Source organism: Protopterus annectens, chromosome 11.part0 (genome assembly GCF_019279795.1).
Source record: "Protopterus annectens isolate FY-2018-M chromosome 11.part0, PAN1.0, whole genome shotgun sequence".
NCBI lineage: Eukaryota > Metazoa > Chordata > Ceratodontiformes > Protopteridae > Protopterus > Protopterus annectens.
In genome coordinates this window covers 181,553,762-181,566,667 of record NC_056745.1, presented here as the reverse complement: position 1 = coordinate 181,566,667, position 12,906 = coordinate 181,553,762, and positions in this window count along the sequence as shown.

The following is a 12,906-nucleotide window of genomic DNA, read 5'->3' as shown; positions in this document are numbered from 1 at the left end:
CAACCCTGTTTTTAGAAGCTCCTTCAAGTAGTTTTTTTTATATTGGGCCCTCTTTTATATGCAAAAACAGTGGTTCTGGAGAAAACATCAGGTCTGTAAGGCATTTTAGGAAAAATATGACAATTCACTTTTCCAAAATGCTAGTGTACTAATGCTTTTTGGATGATATCTTTATTCTCTGGAGAGCTACTAGAGGCGAACTAGATGATATTGTTACCTGCATAAACCAAACTATGGAATTTTTGAGATTTACTTATTATGTTGGAACACAGGAAATAAGTTACTTGGATGAAAAATTAGAGAAAGATTTGGTTAACCTTAAATTTAAATCAAAGATTTATAGGAACAGTAATTTTACTAATTCTTACCAGAAGAGAAGTATCATTAATATATTGTAGAAGACTTAGAACAGGAACTAAGTTTTGTGGCCCAGATGATTATTGAGTGGGGCTATCCAGAACTGATGATTAAAAATGTGAAAGAAGAAATTAAAAAAGGGTGGGGTATAAAATATATCCCATTACTTGGTTCCTCCGATTTAACTGACAGACTTAATGCCCAAGGACATGATAACCCTGCAATACAGGACCTGCAGCTACTTGATGGTAGAAGTACTGCCCAAAGTGGAACAAAGAATGATTTCACAGGGTGTCCGATTTTTAGGTACAGCTCTGACACCAAATAAAATCCAAATAATTATACAGAAATATTGGCATATTTTTTCTACAATGCCTAACAGACCTGATGTTTTCTCCAGATGCCCTCTTTTTGTGGATAAAAGAGGGCCCAATAAAAAAATCCAACTTGAAGGGGAGTTTAAGAAACAGGGTGGTAAGAACCTTCTTGCATACCTCTCAACTGTACAGATTTTTGCAGACTATCCAGATTTTTGCCTCAGATTTTTGGTCCAGTTTTAATAAAATTGCTGTTTTCTGGCAAATCACTGGTAAAACGTTAAAGATTGAAGTCAGAAAATAATGACAGACATTTGAGTTTCAGACTTCATACTCTCCAGAAAATTTATGCTAATATAAAACCTGTTATTCTATCAACTTTTTAAGTTTGTAAGAGCAATATTTTAAAGTGTCCCTATTTTGTGCCTTTGTCCCCCCGTTATTCATTACTTTGTCCAGATTTTTTGCTCTAAGAGCTTGACAGGTATGCTTCTTGGGAAAGTGGGGACTTTTAAGTGTGGGATGTATAGTCAATGTAAAGACATGACCCATAGACAAGAACTCCAATTAAACACTATACAGAAACCTTTAACAGCTAAAAACTATTTTAATTGTACATACAAAGGGGTGGTTTACTTAGCATTCTGTCAAGTGTGTTCAGCCTTCTATGTTGGGAAAACTGAGAGACGGTTAAAAACTAGGGTCTACAAACTGGCAACACCATTATGAAATTTCTAAATGTATGGAAACTAATGCATTTGATAAGGATTTGAAAGACTGTCCTAATGGGAGATTTTTATTTTGGGTGTTAGAGCAAGTTGAACCAAACCCAAGGGGTGGACAAAGGGAAACTTTATTGGAGTACCATGAATTGTTATGGCAACTGCGGATAAATGCAGGGACACCTCCAGGGCTAAATGGGCAACATTCACTGGGTCCTGTATTAAAAATGAGGGCTGCTAAGTTGTGATGGCAAATGTATGTAAATTTTGTTTCAAATGAAAAATGGATTTAAGAATAAGAATGAACTGTGAAAATAGTGTTTGTATGTTTTTAAAATTGTGCTTTTCTTAATTATTTTGCTGTGAATTTTGTATTCATTTTAACAATGCTAGTTTGGATTTTGTAATGACAGGAAATGCTGTAAAATTTTCGGCCAATGACTGTTCTTTCTTTGTGGAATGACTAGTATAAATCAAGTGGAAAACTGAGTGTCTTTATTCTGATGAAGTCTTCTAGTAAGATGAAAGTGCTAAATTCTGTGGAATAAAAACTTTAGATATCCTGCTGTTCCTGCTGGTACTGGTGTTTTTTTGTGTTGTGTTTTCTGTTTACCAGGGGCTGTTTCATTTATTAGTGACCTGTGCCTGGCTTGCAGGGCAGTCTCTGACCCGGCCTTATGGAAATTCTACACATTCATAAATCAAACTATAGGAAGGTCACTCACTCAGGGGATCTTAACCTAGCCTCTGACATTAACAGGTCATGCTGGAGAGATAGATACATTTTCAGTTCACGTGAAACAGAGCCCCTCCCTGACCCTTTTCAAACACAATCTTGGTCAGTGGATGGATGACCGCATATTCACTCCTGGAGTGGTGCCCCTGTCTCTCCTGGGCAGAGGAAGTCAGTATTACATGCCATAGACCCTAACCTCTGTGAACTTCACTCACCTAACCACCAACTGGATGAACTTGGGATAAATATGGCTAGGCTTGTAAGGGCTCTAGAGACGTTTGCCTAGTAATCTCCTATAAACCTGTCAACTTGTTCTATACATCTCTGTATATGCACTGTATTGCTGTGGTTCTCTATCAGTATATCTCCTGCTAACCTACATTTAGCTTACATTCATAAACTTTTTTGCCATCTCTCTTTCTTATACTTTCCCCATATTCTCTTGTTCTGACTTACTGTGGTCCTTCCTCCATTTCTCCATCTCTTTTTTTTTTTTTAGTAAGTATTAACTTTATTGCATCAGTATATTATGACAGTTTAGTACAGTTTTTCTCTTCTTTTATTTTTTTCCTTTCAGAGCCTGGGTTTATTACATTGACCCAGATACTGCTAAAGCTCTGCCACAAGGTCCAACTCCCAAACATGCTTACTGAGAATTTTGTCTTTGTACAATGTAAGCACATTTAACTTGAAGAACCTTGCTAATTATTAACTTCATCTAGTCAAATACAGGCCTGCCTTTGCTGGAAATTAGTTTCTAACATTTCCCCCAATAGAGTTGTCCTTTTGCACTCCAAGGACCTCTTTTAGCCAGTGTCCTTTCTCTTGACCAGTGGATTACACTATATAGCCAGTTACCTAGTCTTCTTAGCTAACTGGTTTCTGCATTCAGGAAATGAAAGGAAACAAGTTTTACTCTGTATGTCTCTGCTATTTGCTTTGTATTGGATATAGACTGATTAATATTTGTTATAATTTGACCTGAGGGTGGAAGCCTTGAAATTCTTGGCTTTGCTTTATTCCCCTACCCCCAACCCCAATTCCCACCCTCCCCCTCTTACTCCACCATTATACTTCCTACACACTCATAACAGACTCCTATTCCATAATCTTCCCAAACAACCTAACTACTATCATACAAGCATTCATTTTTTTTTACCTAATTCCCAAATTTCATTTAATCTTTTAGCACCATTCCCAATTACCTTTCTCCTTGCCATACTGCTTTGATCTATATGCATTCATAGTCACATCCCTCCCAAATAACACCTATCTATTCTACATTGTATCTTCTACTTTTGCCAGTCCCTCATTTCTTCCTATTTTACCCACATTCTCAATCTCTAGCCTTTTAAACCCCTCATTCCTTAAATTCCAGAAAAGATACAATGACAATTTAACTCTCTTCCTTCATAGAACATCCTTCTTTCCTACCTACCCTCTGTCAGTTTTCAAACTCCACCACCACTAAATATCCTTCTAGCCTGTAACTTCTTTTTCCTTCTTGATCCTGACTTCCTCACTGCCTGCCAACTATAACATAGATATCCCTTTACTTAATCATGCTGCTACTCAGCTTATCCTCTGTTCTTCTCCTGCTACTGAGTCATCTTTCATCCTACCATGACTCTATAATAGCACTCGACATATTTCCAACTCTATTCCACCCATCTAGTCATACCTCTCCGTGCACTCTTCAGTAAAACTCACCAAACCTATTTAATGATGCCCTCACCTTTACTCCAAATGTAGAGTGATTACCTCCATTTCAACTCAATCCAAAACATAATTACGTGGAAAAATACTCTCCAAAAAACAAGTATCAGTAATTCCCCAAATATATTAAAATCCTTCTAATAACAGACATTCACCCTTACCCTGGTCACACCTACCACAATGAACATCGAAATGCTTCTCTTTCACATACTACTCTAACCCTACAAAGGACAACTCCCATCACCAGTGATCGAACTTTTGCTGCCATAAATGTTAGAAGCATAAGAACTGCTGGACTGCATAACTGGATTACCCAATATAAGCTTGATGTTCTTGCTGTAACTGAAACTTGACTTAAACCCAGCATAGATGACTCCAAAACTACACCTTCCAGATATAATATCATCCATAATGCCTAAAAAAAGTGGAAAGGTGGTAGTATTTTTTTAAATTTCCCAACAACTACCACATTTCCCCCACAACAAACCAATACCAAAATTCAATTCAACAGAGCTTCTTATAACTTTCCTGAAATTATAAATAAATATGTATTACTGTCCTTTACATCCCTCCTGTTGACAATTCAGCTATACTAGAAGATATCCTACATTTGGATATCTGTAACCCACAAGAAATAATACTACTGCATGATGTGAATGTCAGTTGCTTCCACATAAACTCTAAACTCCCCTATATCTAGTGTGAACTTATTTGGTTTCACACACCTAATTAATATCCCCACACAAATTTCCTGTTAGAGTGGATCCTAGTATTGGACCCTAGCAAATACACCACCTCAGGTAAAATGTCCGACTGACTCAGTGATTATCTCACAATATATACAAGCAGACATTTCACACATCCACTTAAACAGCATGTTTATAAAACAACATACAACCTTTCTACGTTGAACCAAAAAATGTTCATTACTAACCTATCATCTATTAACTGTAACTTCCTAAAGATCCTCTCTTTAGATAATGCAGTAAATTAATTCAGTACAGCTTTCCTGAATATCCTAAATAAACTTGCACCTCCTAGAAGGAAGTAACGAAAAACAATTATTGCGATTTGGCTATGCAAAAAGAATAGAAAGCTAATGACAGAGCAAAAGCGTGGAAATAATGGCAAAAATATAAAACACCACAATATCTTGAAAACTTCAGAATGCTTCACAATCATACTAAAAAGCGAATTAATAAAGACAAAAATTGTATTATAATAACTTTCAGAATAATAATAAACACAACTCTAAAAAATTCTGGACTGCCATTAAATAAGTCTTGCATCCTGGCCATAAATTCAACCCTATCCTCTCTCCCAGTAACTCATCACTCAAAATCACGATACAATTCAATTCTTATTTTATAGATAATATAGCATCTTTAACCAAGCATTTTCCAACTTCCAATCCTAACCCTGCCCAGTAGCCATAGGTTCATAGGTTCATAGGTAGGTACTAGGCTATCAGCCCTAGGGCCCATACAAGCCTAGCCAAAAAAATGTACCCTGGCTTTCGCCACCCAAGAAAATTATTTTCCTGTGCCCCTGTCGAGCAGAATCACAGAAGTGATCCCCGGGGTGAACTTCCCATTTCCCATCCAATCATCAAGATTTTTCTTGAAGAGTGCTAATGTATATAACCACATACACTTTCACCTTCAAACCTGTGCCCTCATCCTATATAAAGCTACTTCTAAACAAATTGAAACCACGCTCTACTTCAGCTGATGACCGTCCAAGTGAATATCTTAAAATAGCAGCCAATAGCATTGCATACCTGTCTCAATCCTTATAAATAAGTCCATCTAAGAATACTATGTTCCCTATCTCTGGAAAAAGTCACACATTAACCTTCTGCACAAAGGATGAAATTCAACAGACATTACTATTTATTTATTATTTTATTTTATTTACATTTGTTGACTGGGAGAGTCTGACTGGACACAGATCCGTTTTCAGCGGAGGCCTGGGGAGAAAAGCTCCACATTAAGTATTACTAACTTTAGACCTATAGCAATCTTATCCCCCCTCTCCAAAATGCTTGAAAAATGTATTCAGAAATAATAGCTAAAGTATTTCATGCAGGAAGAACTCGTATCCCCCACACAACATGGCTTCCATCCTTCCCATAGCACTAACACTGCACTTCTAACCTATATAGATACTATTAATAAAGCTAGAGATAATGGCAATCTAGTCTCATCCTTATTTCTAGACTTGTCGAAAGCCTTCAACACAGTCTGTCACAGCAACCTTCAAATGTTCACACTAGTTCTCTCTCAGACCACCCTTCTGTGGTTTAAAAGCTACCTATCCAATAGGTATCAATCAGTAAAATGGCAGCCCACCCTCTCTCTATTCCCCCCAGTCACCACCGATGTACCACAAAGCTCTGTCCTTGGTCCACTCCTCTTTAACATTCTCACTAACATCCCCCACATATCTACACAACAGGCCTTCCTAATACAGTAGGCAGGTGAATCCACACAAATTTGTACATCTGACAAAGTGGCACACCTCCAAAAAATTATTCAGGAAGCTTTACGTACATACATACATACATACATACGTGCAAATATTTCAAGCATGGGCATTAATGTCCTTCTAGCTTGCAATATACCAAAACACTTGTTCCCATAATAAGTGTCCAGGCTGTTCTTAAAAATATCGAAACTTGTACATGCTTTAATGTAATTTGATAGTCTGTTCCATGCATCAGCTGCTCTGTCAGAGAATCAGTTAGTACACTTTTCATTCCTATAGAATCTTTTACATAGGTTGTCTGATGATTCTCCAGTACTTTTTGATAACCCCAACCATTCACAGAGGTAGTTGTCTCTAAATGCCCTATATACTTGAATAAGATCTCCTCTTAGATATCTGCAAGAAACACTGTACAAGTTCAGATATTTTAGTCTTTCATAATAGCTTAAATTTTCACATCCATGGATGCCCTTGGTATATTTCCGCTGTACTCTTTCCAGTTTACTCATGCTTGTTTTCTTATAGGGTTTCCGTATTGTTATTCCATACTCAAGTTTGGATCTAATGTAATTAACAAACAATGACTTAATCATTTTTGATTTCCTAAACTTTACAAATCTTTTTATACACTCTATTATTTTATAAATATCATTAACCAATTGGTTGATATGATTAGAGAAACTCATAGCTGAATCTACCCAGGTCCTTAAATGAGTAAACAGTTTCAATCATTGTGTGCTGTACTAAATATTCACATTTCAATTTATGTCTCCCAAATCGCTTATGCATAGTTTTTGATGTATTTATCAACATATTATTCTCCTGTGCCCAAATGGTCAATTAAATCAAGTTATTTTGCAGACATGCCTTATCTGTAACACATGTAATCAGTTTACCCATTTTCAAGTCGTCTGCATATAGACTGTAGAACACCTCAAATGAAAAAGGTCTGAAATATAGAATCTAAACAAGTAAGGGCCTAGGACAGAGCCCTGTGGGACACCCTGACTGTAACCAAGGATTTTGCCTGTCTAGTTGCTGTATGATACTTGTCATGTCCTATTTGTAAGCCATGCAGCTATCCAGCTTGTCAAGAGTACATCAATACCTAGTTGTACTAATTTATTGATCAGTGTTTTGTGTATGACCCTGTCAAATGCTGAAGTTAAATCTATATAAATTACATCACAGCACAATTTTTCATTCATAGCTGTTATTATATTGTTATAGAACATCATGTTACAGGTGGTAATAGATCTGTTTTCAACATATGCATGCTGATATATGGTTTCAAGTCCCAACCTATCCACTTCTGACAATAACGTATCCAATATTACCTTCTCCATTATTTTTCCACAACATGAAAGTAGGTTTAAGAGTCTATATGACTCTGGGATTGTCTTACTCCCCTTTCCCTTAAAGACAGGTTTAAGAAAGCTCATGTCTCCAATCTTGAGTAATCTCCCCATATTTATATGACCTAGTGAATAATAGAGATAATGGTACTAAAGCTTTAACAACAAGTGAAACGTAGCTTTGTAACTCACAACACATGCTCAACCCTAAAAATATTACTTCTTTTCCCCCCCAAAACCTTCTCTCATGAATTTAAAGTCCTTTCTCGATAATACAACCATTGAAGTCACTTCTCATAGCAAATTATTAGGGATGGTTGTGGATGATAATCTTAAATTCGACCTTAATATACAAAACTGCATAAGAAAAACTCATCAAAAGCTAGTGATGCTTTATAGAGCCAAAAACGTTCTCACCGACACTTGCCACTACTTATCTGCACCCTACACTTCTTTATGGTTTTCCCATACTTACTAAATTTCAGGCATCACAAAAATCAAAACTTGAACAATACTGTAACAACATTGCTAAATTTGCAGCAAATACCTCCATTCATACCGCTGTATAGCATTAAAAAGCCTAAATTGGTTAGATCTACCTCATCAACTAAGAGATACACACCTTCTTACCACCTATAAAATTATCCAGAATCCATCTGCTTGTCCAACACTAAATAACATTCTATACAACTATGTTCCTAATCAGTCATTATGATCCAATGACCAAAACTCCTGTCTGTTCACAAACCTATCAAAGCTGCTGGGCATTGTCTGTACTTGTATCATGTTGCTAAGGCCTGGAACTCCTTATCTCTATCCATAAGGTCAATACCCTCCCTCCTGTCCTTCAAAATCATTCTGAAAGACTTTCTAGCCAAAAGCTGACTGTTCTTGCTCAGCACCAGGATAAAGTATATCCCTAAATGAGAACAAACACCTATTCATACATATTTCATTCTACTCTCCCATCTTCAATCATCTCTGTACTTCTATCAGTTTCTCTACCTTGGATTTTTCTCTAAATATACCATAAGCCTGTCTTTCTCTCACTTTATATTGCAATTCTTGTTTGTATTATACTAACCTACCTTTAATGTATAAACTGGCAAAAATTTCTCTAACTATTAAATCATTGTCATATAATTTGTATTATTCTTAACCAGTGTTTTCATATTATGTTTAATTTGGTGTAGTTATTTAAACTGTAGTTGTATTATTTTAAAGACTATAAAACTATTATTCTTAAAATGTTTTGTAATACTTTGGAGCTTTTCTCACGAGCCTCAGCTGAAAATGGGCTCCTACCTAGTCAGATTTTCCTGGTAATAAGATGTCAATAAATAAATGAATATAACAACCCCCTCAGTAGGAGTTGCATGTTTTTCCCTGATGCCTTCTGAAAGCCTTTAATCACTACCACAGTAGCTGTACCTATAGTTTGCTCATTATTACAGTAGTTTCTATGGGGAAAGTCCCATCGTGCTGTGAGATGAAAGTTCTTCAGTAGAAGTTTCTGTGTGATGTGTGTTCAACCCATGAAGCTGTCTCCTTCCTGTAACCAAGGCTGGCTATCTGTACATTCTCAGTGATGACCTGTAGTGCACTAAAGGGTTTAGCAGTGGTCCCAGGAAGTGCAACAAAGCTTATTACTTTGTCAACCTCTAAGGAGTGGAATTCTGACTAGTCTCAACCCAAACACCTACATCCTTATGTAACAGCACTTCAGTTTTTATCAGGTCTACTGGTTTCTGCTCAATTATATATACACATACAGGTTCATTTGTTTGTAAAGTGAAATGCAGGAACAGTTTTCCAAATGTTCATTTTACAGAATATCTGTTATTCTGAATATCCATGTTGCCAAAAGAGGCAAGTAATTTTGTATTAGGGATGGTGGGAGTGTTTGCACACATTTTTGCAGGCTAGAGTTAGAGTAAGGGCTAGATAAAGGGATACACTTAGCAGGTGTGTGTGTGTGTGTGTGTGTGTGTGTGTGTGTGTGTGTGTGTGTGTGTGTGTGTGTGTGTGTGTGTGTGTGTGCGTGTGCGTGTGTGCATGTGCATGTGTGCATGTGTGTGTGTGTGTGTGTGTGTGTGTGTGTGTGTGTGTGTGTGTGTGTGTGTGTGTCCAAACTGCCTTGTGTAGTACTAGTGTTATGGAAAGCGTTTTTCCTAAGGTAAGGTGTAGTTTTAGGATTAGGAGCACCAAATCTTGTATTCATTTATTTTGTTGGGATGGCCATTTGGTCTATAGGGCTAGAAAAAAATCATTTTCAGTAAAGTGGACATGAATACAATGAATTATATTCTCTTTGATTCTTGGCTGCTGCATTACATTTTTCTGCTATCATTCATTTTTCAGGGGGAGTTTGGATTTTAACACAAAAAGCCAGGCTGGTAACCTTAAAACTGTTCTTTTTGCCAATAATAATAATAATAATAAACTTCAAGCACAAAACAGCAGGCTTTATTCTTACATTAAAAAGATCTAACACTATTTACTTATATTTGTTAACTGATCTTCTAGGACCAGGTTCAGACTCCTCCAGAGAGCACTGTCTGATTAAGTGACTTTTTCAGACTCACATAGTTAGGTAAAAGTACGCTATAGAAATCAAACCTTGGATCACACGAAAAAAATCACTAACTCCTCATAGCCTTATTCCAACAAACCAGCTGCAGGTCTCTTCCTGCTGAAAACTTTATGACCTGGTATTTTCATGTTTAAGCTGTGCCCCCATATTATTAATAAAATATTTCATCTATACCTTTGATTAACATGGCAAGAAACTGAAAGGTCTGATGTGATGTTAGCAACAAGAATATTCTGGACAGATAGTAATATAAAGCACTAGCCTGCAGCAGATAGGTACTGCTGTTCCTGCCATATTGCACTACACAACATATAAAGTACACAAATACTTTTTATATGCAGACCTGTCCCTTGTAACCAACTAGTGCTGTATCAGTTTTCATTTGATGGTTGCCATTAACATTAAGTGAACAATTAAAATGCAGACAATAATATAATGAAATTGGGCTTTCTAAGATGGCTGCCCACTGATCAACAGTTTAATTTCAGCTCTCCTAGTGTGAAAAAAGAAATTGATTGACAATTTCTAGTAACTCTGACTGCTTTAGTAAAATTCTATTACTGGCTAGTAAGTGCACTACCTGAATGCCATAGAGAAGAAACTTAGAAATCCTAAAAGAAAATCAACTAGAAAAGGTGAAGAGAAAACACTGACTGGGAATAATCCTGCAGCTGTTCGTTAAAAAGTAGTTCAAGCTCCAGTGTTGGTACAATAGATGACTTCCAATAATTTAGAGGAAGAAATAAGTCAAATATGCTCAGTGCTGATTAAAATAAATGAAACATTTAAGGAGTACATCAACCCAAATAAAAGGCTAGAAAAAAATGGAAAGAAAATTAAATAGCTATTCAGATGAACTGATATAACTGCAAAAATCAGAGGTTGAAATGAGGAAAAGGCTGGCTGAGTATGAAACTGCTCAAGAATAGCTATTTAAAAAAAGTGGTAGAGTTAGATGGCAGAGCACACAGAGACAACCTGGGATTTTCTGTTGTGCTAGAGAAACTGGAAGGAAAAGAATGTGTTAGTTTGTGAAAGTACAAATAAGTAACTGGACTGGTATTCCACAGCAGGATTTTTGTTAATTGAAAGGGCACATCATGTGTATGCTCCAAACCTGTTCATGAGAAATCAGCTAAGACTTGTATAAGTAAAGATGCAAGCAGACCAGCAGAAAGAGTTGATCCTGACAAAATTGTGGCAGAAGGGCAAAGTATTAAAATTTGAGACAGCGTATTTATGGACAATGATTATGCACTGTACACCGGACAGAAGAGAAGCAAATTTATCCCAGCAATCAGGGAATGTCAACAAGCAGGTGGGAGACTCAAGCTGCAGTATCCAAAATGTTTCCTGTAGTATATTGGACTTGAACTAGAGTCTGGGTACGGGAGAAAGAGATGAACAGGAAGAAGACCAGCAACACTGAAATTAGTGAATAAATGTGATACTATAAAGCATCAATCTCATTTGTGAATTGTGGCTTTCCAAGAAAAAGTGGCTGAGAAAGACTGGATTTTGTTGATGTTGTTAAATGTGTTGGAGACTGACAGGCATATACCCCACTTCATGTCATTAATGTTTGGAAGGACACTAAAAAGGGGAAGGGAAGAAAATATCAAAAAGTAACTGTAATTAAAACAATGTTTGTTCTTAACAGTATTTGTATAAATCATTTACTGACATAAACTGTGTGTTATATAGCAAAACATTTTCAGTGATTGTTGTATGTGATAAAGATACTGAAGTAAACAGGTGCTTTTTTCTTTTTTAGTTTTAATAAGTGTAGGCATTACGATGCAAAAAAGATAAGAAAAGTTGTTCAAAAGCATGCTTAAGTCAATAGGTTGTAATCTTGGGATGTTTGGGTAGGTGATAGGGTATAACAATGCACTAATTATAATATAGGTTCATAGGTTCATAGGAGGTTAATGGGCTAACAGCATTAGGACCCTTACAAGCCTAGCCATATTTATCCTGAGTTGGCCCAATTGTTGGTGGTTAGGTAAACTAATTTCACAGAGGTAAGTGTCCATGGTAATTAATACTGACTGCCTGTGTCCATGAAGGACATGGGCATCACACCAGGAGTGAATTTGCAGTCACCCATCCATTGATCTATGTTGTATTTGAAGAGGGTCAGGGAGTGGCTCTATTTCACGTGAATTGGAAGTTTGTTCCAGAGAAGTGTTAGTCTCTGGGTTATATGCTGATCTCTCTAGCATGATTTGTTCATGTCAGAGGCTGGGTTATGATACCTGAGGAGAGTGATCCTCATGCAGTTTGATTTATGAATATGTAGGATTTCCATCAGGGCTGGGTCAGAGACTGACCTGTAAGCCAGGCACAAGTCACCCCTTAACAGCTTGTAGAAAACAGAGTACAGTAAAAGAACTTTCAGTCTTTCCATGTAGGACTTGTTTTCTGTACCCAGTATTTTCTTGGTAAGAAGCCTCTGTGGTCTCTCCAGCTGTAGCAGGTGCCTTGTGCGGTACATGCAAAAGGGAAAATTGTACTCAATTATTGGTCTGATGGGGGCCAAGTATAATGAAATTATAACATCCTTAGATCTTGATGTAATGACTTTACGTATGAGATGTGGTGGTCGAAGTTCAGATTGTTA